The sequence below is a fragment of the Branchiostoma floridae genome, chromosome 3 (assembly GCF_000003815.2).
Source record: "Branchiostoma floridae strain S238N-H82 chromosome 3, Bfl_VNyyK, whole genome shotgun sequence".
NCBI classification, from domain to species: domain Eukaryota; kingdom Metazoa; phylum Chordata; class Leptocardii; order Amphioxiformes; family Branchiostomatidae; genus Branchiostoma; species Branchiostoma floridae.
Window position 1 is genome coordinate 1503714 of NC_049981.1, and position 8591 is coordinate 1512304.

The window sequence follows — 8591 nt, forward strand, 5'->3', positions numbered from 1 at the left end:
CTGTTTATTGTTCTTTTGATGGATGTTCTGTTGCCGTCACCCAGAGGTCGGATTGCATCAAATCGAGAGGGCGGGAATTTCATTGGTCTCTACCAAACCAGATTGAACCGCAGCGTAGAAGAAAATTAGACACAGAGAATCTAGAAAAAGAACTTTGCAACAGATCTAAGCTAGTCTACAAATGTGCCCTATGTGGCAGAGACTATCAGTTTCGTATAGATCTGTTTGTTTAGTCATAGCCGAAGCTGTATATCAAGTAAGTAACCAAGTTCCAATTTTTCTGTCATTGGGAGTCCCTGGTTCAAATCCTGGGAAGGGCATCTCGGTTGAGGTTGCACCCATCTTTCGGAAGGGACGTGAAATGGGGGGTCCCTGGCTCGAGGAGGTGCCTGGAACACCTCAAAGAGGAAGGTATAGCAACCCTTCCCTGTAAGGATATTCCCTAATATACTAAACATGCAGTTGTACATATAGTACAATAAATGTACCAAATTATGATATGAGAACAGGGGGGACACACCGTTCAATCCTTGGAAGGGCATCTCAGTTGGGGCTTCAACCATCTTTCGGAAGGGACGAAAATGTTGGTCCCGTGCTCGAAAGAAGGTTTTGGTCAAAATAGAGGAACTACTTTATCAGAGAGCTGAGACGGTCACTGGAGTAATCATTTGGCCATCGATTGCACTGAATGGCACCCTATGCACGTGCCCTATGTCCAGCTAGCCTTCGTTACAGTCTTCGAAAGGCGAATTTCAATGTTGGCTATGTTCTCTTGTGTAGGGTAAGGGAATTTGCCGTGGAAAGAAGCTCCTTTCCATGGCAAACAAATAAAAACCAGCCCCGCTCGAAGGCTGCAACGGAGGCTACTATTTTCCCAGCAACACACGGACTCGGATTTCGTGTCAACTCAAAACAATCGTATCGGCTCTGGAAAGTGCAGCTTCAAATTCCTAAAAAAATAATCAAGTTACTAACCAACATCTGGTTTTTGAAAACGGTGTCATTTTTTAAAGCAATTTACTACATTTTTCCCGACAATTATGCCAATTTGTGCTTTAATTTTGAAATCTAACGGTTCCTCGGGCGACCCAACCACTGAGCTGTGTTATTGTATCGTTTTAGTTTCAACACCAAAGGAATTTCCTGAAAACAACGCCAATCAAACCACTTTTTCTTTGATATGTCTAAACAAATAGACTTCTACAATGTCACCCTTCTGCTCTAAAACATTACACCACCGTTGTTGTGTCTAAGCTATAATATTGTTGAACGGAGAAAATTGAAAGAAGAATTAATCGAGTTTGCATAAAGACCCTGCAACAATGGCGGCCTGTTGGTCCGTAATAAATTTAAAATTATTTCAAATCGTCCCAGGCGATTTATGACGTCATAGTTACGCTAAGAAAGGGATCGTTTCAACTTCACCTTTCCGTTTCAAAGGAACATGTTTGCTAATGGGGTTGGTGGCGATGCATATGCATACATAAAACATTATTGTTCTACATAGTTGAGTTCCAAAATAATTGAAAAATCTACATGCTTCACATCAATTGATGATGACTGCTTTGCCCTTCTTTATCATGGTGTTGAATATTGTTTAGAGGAGACCATGATTTTTGGGGCGATCCCTGCTGACGTCACCACGGTTCCTTTGGAGCGCCGTCCCAACAGAACAGAGCAGGTCAGTCTCCTCCCGACTTGCTTCGACTCAAGACGGTCCTCTCCTTAGTCTCACAAGACGTCAGCAAGGCTCCTCAAGGTATGTCTTGGATTTACTTACAAACATCTTATGAACTCTACAGTCTTAACCCTACGGACGAAGTAATTCTTGAAAGTTTTCTTCATGAAAAGTAGTCATTTGTTTCAATTTCGTACTGCGAACACTTGGCGAACGCTGAAGAGAGAGAATTTTCTGGGTTAAGTACCGTATAATCATTATCATGCCGTAGCCATTGTTTAGGGATACGCTATACTATTTGTCAATACATCAATGCCTTTTTCTCAGCAATCATACTGGATTTCCAGTTGTGCGGGTTTGGTTCGTTTTTGTACGTTTTGAATGCCTTCATAGTTTGCGAGCATTCGTAATATATATGGCGTCTTGGTCGGTCTTTTTTTGCTGGTTATGTGCTGCATTTCAGTTTGGATTGTAACAAATTTCTAACAGTCCCAAACAGAAGAAAGCAGAACATGACAAGACCTGAAAAAAGCCTAACCAAGAAACTCCCATGGTCCAGTAGCCGCTGTATAACCAGGCTACTACAGAAGCAAACCGTACCGCTGTCTCACTGGCGTGCAGAAACGACCATGCCTCGCACTTTTGCTTGCAAACAGTGTCTCATACACACCTTATACAACTTTCAAACCCTCACATCGCTTAACTAGTCTTATCTCTAAGCAGACGTTAATTACATGTTCTCAGCTCTGCGTCTGTTTTTGCAACATTGGTATTGTATTTTAACGGTTCGCCTCCTACCGCTGGAAAAAACAAGTTGCAAAGTCAGACGTATAACATTGAGAATGAGCCACAGGCATAAAAATACGATCATTCACCCTTACATCTACTTGGAGATTATAAACACTACATGTATACACACCTGCACAAGAGAGCGTTTTTTTTAAATGTTTCCTCGGACGAGGTCTTTTAAGTAGTTCACATGTCACACACACGTCTTACACGCGCCAAGACGGCTGCACACTTGCGTCATCATCTTAGCAACAATCTACAGATGTCTTACTCAGCTCAAGACGTTTGGTTTATGTCTTGAGACACTTCCGAGGGCTTTGAGTAGTGGTCTGGAACTGCTATATTGATTACTGAAGTGCTTTCATGTCTTTCCGAAATTGGACTTGTTTCAAACTTCATTTGTTTACCATCAACTCTTTTGTACATTAAGAGTAGTTGTTTCTGTACAAAGATCTTGTTTTTCTTATCCCGTAGCTCTTTACAGCGTAGTTTGCTATATATGCAGGTTCCTGCTGACATGCCATTTAAAGTGATATAGTGAAGTAAACTGTTACCCGTAGAATATTTAGTGGAGCTGTTAATTGTGTGAAAAAGACGCGCTAAAAACATTTTTTCCAACCTTGCGTTCTAAATCTGAGTAAAGGTACTGATTTTTATTGCCCTTATATTCAAACATCTCCAGAAAGACAGCAACTACCTAAAGAAAGATTAGAAACTTACCAAAATCTGTTTCACCTACACTAGCTTGTGTCTCTGACATTCCTTTAGACAGGCACGTTTTTATCTCGTGGGTTCTTCCTCTCGTTTCCCGCCCAATTATGCCACCATTTTACCTTAAACCCTCCGATCTTAATCAGCCCTGGCATTAAAGCGCGTTTAATCCGTCTCCTAGCAACCGTTGCCAGGTAACGATCCCACCGGCACACCTGGCTGTCTCACCTGGATGAACCTATTGTTTGACGTGCATTGTTCTCACTGCCGTGGATATGGATCTCCAGGTGGTGCTTAAAAATGGTTGACATAAAGAGAATCCATGTTTTTCTAAAGGAAGAAAGACAAAATGGAAAGAGACAGAGAGAGAGACAGGGAGAGAGAGAGAGAGAGAGAGAGAGAGGGAGAGAGAAAGAGAGAGAGAGAGAGAGAGAGAGAGAGGGAGAGAGGAAGAGACAAAGAGAGAGAGAGAGGGAGAGACAGAGAAAGGGGGGAGAAACAGAGGGAGAGATAGAGAGAAAGAAAGAACATCAGCAAAGAAACAGAACGAAAGAAGTGAAGAAATTTATTTCTATGTCACAAAATCTGAAGATATGTAAGATAATAGTGGATATATTAATATACATTAAAGAATGATCAGTCTCTATAGCCACTGTAAAATTATGAATTTTTGTAAAAATGATGAGTACTAACCCCGGATTGTAATACAATTATTAAAGTAAAGATGCAACATAGAAAGAAGAGCATCATTTAATATTCTTTGACATCTCGAGTAGTTACAATGTACCAATAATGATAGATTATGAAACAGCAATAACTTTCAATCAGGTAAATCAGCATTCACAATTTCTTTGGGAACACATTTCTGTACATATATATATTTGTGCTGCAATTATGAATTCACGTACATTTGATAAAGTTGCTAATATTGACGCTACAACGCAATTATGATATCAATAAAACAATAAGCATACAGTAAAGGGTATGATATCATGAAATCCTTCTGAAAATAATGAATATAATAGTCATAATACTACCATAATCCTGACAAACATAGAGGAAATATTATTTCAATACCTAACTTTCGAATCCACAATCGCAACACATTGCAATTCATAATGCCATTTATATTCCTGTCATATTTCATTATGACCGTTACATGACAATAATGCCCACTGTACATACGTGCCGTTATGTCTACATTCCTCTACTTTTTGTGCGGAACAAAAGGCTGGAATAAATCTCTTCAGTTCTCACGAGATACCCGACAACACACGAACCTGTCAGTTATGATTTAAACCTTCCTGCTGTGGAATATGAATTATGATGATTATATATCTGTATAGCTGGTATAACCATCTCTTCAGGCGCGCGGCGTGGCAGCAGCTGGTTATATTACACTGAACGACATGTCACACCTAACCTTTGCACATTTAACAACAAGCTCTGTTTTAAGCTTGACGTTTTGAAAAACGGCTTAGGGAAAAGATGTATCAAAGGTAAATAAAGGTAACAAAATACTATTTGGTGAGGATGCTTCTACAGTACAGCGAGTTCCATTCCAAGGGCGCGGTCACATAGGTCGTGCGATCGTCGCACGATTTTGCAATTTTTTGATGCCATAAGATTTTCAAGCAGGCCGTGACAGAACCAACCACCGACATGGATCCAAAACAACATTCTGTGTACTAAGACAGTTGAACTTTGCAGGAAACGTACATTTTTGTCCTCTAAATTGCCCGAATTTAGCGATCGTACGACGATCGACATATGTGACCGCGCCCTAAGCCTAAGACATTACTAGAAAACAATTAACCTTTTGAATCAATCCTGAGTTGATAGAAAAGGATTCTACTTTCTTCTAACAGAATGAAATTATGGATCCTTAAATGGTGAAAACTGATATACTTCTCTATTATTCACACAAAACAGTAATTGCTCAAATAGGGGTAATGAATTACAAAACGAGTAACACAGAAAAGGTCTAAAGGTTAACGCTGAACAAATAATTTCTAAATACGTTGTTGAAAACATCACGTAATTCACCAATTCATTATAACAGCACAACCATTACAGTGAGATAGCAGCAAAGGCATCTCGGCCTTACCCTATTGTTCACCTGTCTATCTCTATTGTTGTTGCTAACATCCAGGTGTACTTAAGATGATACATTTAAGTGTCTCTGGGGAGAGATTTCATCCATATCGTTTTAATCGACACGCAAATTGGTCGTCCAGCTTTTCAGCATACTATTAGCATGTTATAGAAAATTCTTCTTTTTCTTCCTCTTTTAATTTGTCTTTTCCTTCTTCCTCTTTCATAATGTAGAGCCCCATAAAATGAGATTTTGGGAAGACGGTGCATGTGTTAGTTAAAATACAAGTCACATATATAAATAAACAATGGAAGATAATGGATAAGGACAAGGAACATACTCAACTGATTTTTGAGTGTGCAAAGTACAAGACAGGTGGATTCAATAATACTGTAAATGCAGAAATGTTCGCGGTGGATTAATGTTCGCGGTTTTCGCGGTGACCACTTCACCGCGAACTTAAATCCACCGCGAACATCTTTCTATTATTATATTAGACTGCAGTCTATGGTGTTACCGCGAACTTAAATCCATCGCGAAAAGTCCTTTTACCCGCTACCGCGAAATTAAATCCCCGCGAAATTAAATGCAATGTACGTCAACGCTTCGATGAAGGGCACTCATTCTGATAATCACAACTTTATTGCAAGTTCGAATGCTCGACAAACAAAGCAAAACAGTTGTATACATAATTGTGTACCACTTAACAAAGAAGGAAAATGAGATTTATTGATAAATCAAAGGGGAAATAACATCTATTCTAAACCTACTTCTACTTAAACTGTCTGAAGGGCTTGACTTCTTTTTCGTATGCAGTGGGAGATAAATTGTCCATCATTTTCATAGATAGAATAAGATACACTAAATAGCAACTGGATATGATTTTGGAAGCGATCAGAGCGTTCAGATAGCGCGTACGTTTTGTATGGTACTCTCCATCATAGATTCGAGGGTGACAAACATCAGATTTAGGACGCAGTGACGCCGTCAACGTGCCACAGATTCAATGAGATACCCGCTTAAGAGGTATATATAGGGTGTACTTATGTTGATAATCCATAGAAGTCTCTAAATGGGGATTAACCCTGGATCAGTTTAATGGAATCCGCGGTGCCATCTTCGCTGACTGTCCGGCGGAAAAACAAAGGCCGCTGACCGCCGAATTGCTGCATAGCTGATGGTAAAACTTACCCGAAGTGACAGCTCACGGCACAGTTACAATGTACTGTACTGACCGGAGAATTGTTACATGACTGATGGCAACATTTCCCCAATGTGACAGGTCACGGCAAGACTGTTGTTACACCTTTGTCTGTTGCATTGTAGCCCCACACGCGACTGACAAGGCATTTCCTCTAAGTGACGAAAAACTTCAAGTAGATACGACGTGTCGGACAGTGTTTTGACTTTTGAACGTCTTTTTTTATATTCTGCTTTTACCTTTTCGGTCCAGTTTCTTTCTCTTCATTGAATGCAGGCCAGAAATGGAAGAAACTGGCAAGAGAGTCGCTATGAGGGAGCATTTTTCTGCGACAAACAAGAATGGAAACTTGTCAATGTATAATGTATAACATACTTAAAACATACCAAATATAACAAAGATCCGTCCACAGTTTCTCGAGTTACAAGTATGCTGTCCACAAACAGACAGACAGACCGAAAGACGAACAGTACCTTCATGTCGAAGGTAATAAGAAACTCGGTAAAACTACACGACTTATAGAACGAGCATAAATCGAACAAAAATGTCGGGCTTCATATATCTGCTTCCCATTAATCGTAAAGATATTGGAAAACAAAGCGATACGCAGATGAAAAATAGGGTCACTATGTCAATTAAAAATGATCGATCATCAAATTGCTTGTGTAATCATTTATCCGCACGAGGTGCAATCATTACAAACATGAGATGGATGGAGTTTTTACAGATATGATCGTAAACAAATACAAAAATCTATCATAATTTCCATGTGATTTGTCAGGTCGTTCCAGATCTGTCTGATGACATATGGGAGTTTGTATTCACGTGACTCTGACGTCAATATTACATACTATGCTGATTGATTAAACCTAGACGTTGCCAGGTGAAGTTGGTTTCGTGTATGTACGTTAGGCCAATGTGACTGACCTACAGTAGAATACATCTACCTAATCTCCAAGCAGATTCCTCCTGTGGCATAAAACAGTAACATAAGCTGAGGAAGGAATTTAGCCGGCAGAGGAGTAAAATTGGCCACCGCGTATTTTACTGCTCTGCCGGCTAAACTCCTTCCCCAGCTTATGTTACTGTTTTATGCCACCGGAGGAATCTGCTTGGAGATTAACATCTACCCATGGCCAAGTATGCACCTAAGTTTGCGCTTAGGTGACTCTGACGTCACTATTGTCCGCCATGATGATGGACGTTGCCAGATGAATTTGGTTTCGTGTATGTTATCATGTAACGTTAGGCCAATGTGACTGACCTACAGTAGAATACATCTGCCCAAATATGGTCTGTGCTTACGTGACTCTGACGTAGGCACGTCCGCCATATTGGATGGTTAAAATTGGAAGTCTTGATGGTTAAAACCAAGGATAAAATCTCCTTGTTAAAACCAAGGAGGTTCAACCTCCTTGTTAAAACCTAGTACCTGAAAGTTGAAAGGTGAATTTGAAGTGGTTAGATTCTGGCCCCCTAGCGGCTTTCCGTGGTACTAATTTCAGGACTGTTTTGATATCTCGTCAGATTTGCCGCTGAGATCTCGGAGTTTTTTTTTTTTAAGACAAGCCCCTCAGGGTAGTTGTGTTGCTCTAATGAGTCCTTTTGTAGCTCTGCTCCGCGCATATTCATCGGTTCGATGACTCAGAAAGACTAGTAGCCCGGGGGTTGGGGCTTGTTGATGTACATAACAACAGCTACGTATCAATTAGGGAGGTCAGGAAGGACTAAAAACAGAACGGTGACGATCCTTTGTTCTCACGGCATAGTGAAAACTGTAGAATCAAAATAATGCCGTTTCTAATGCTTTTGTGAAGTAAAGAAGTCAGTCATGATGGACAAATGTTTCTTAAGTCAGGAAATGAAATGGAGTACCGGTAATACACTATATAGACTTGTACAAAACCATATTTCCCTATTTTTATCCACTTAAAGAAGTTCTGTATACAACTTCATATTTCTGGAAATAAATATGCAGCTTGATAAGCCTTCCATTGCAATACACATCTGTTCTTACCTTTTAATTCTATTGTACCTAAAAAGCGATGCACAGTAATGTTAGTTAGATGTAGTGTCCCTTGTATGTTTGGTGTGACCTGTTCGCATGATCCCATTGT

The 8591-nt window shown here is 40.0% G+C and overlaps 1 protein-coding gene across 1 annotated transcript in view; it reads left to right on the plus strand.

Annotated features, from left to right (window-relative positions):
* The first annotated feature begins 1624 nt into the window (after positions 1 to 1624).
* Positions 1625 to 8591, plus strand: part of LOC118412737 (RNA-binding protein with multiple splicing 2-like) — a 126729-nt gene continuing 119762 nt past the window's right edge. The window contains exon 1 of the mRNA XM_035815767.1: positions 1625 to 1759. The gene's annotated coding sequence lies outside the window, so the exon portion shown is untranslated. The remainder of the gene's footprint in view (positions 1760 to 8591) is intronic.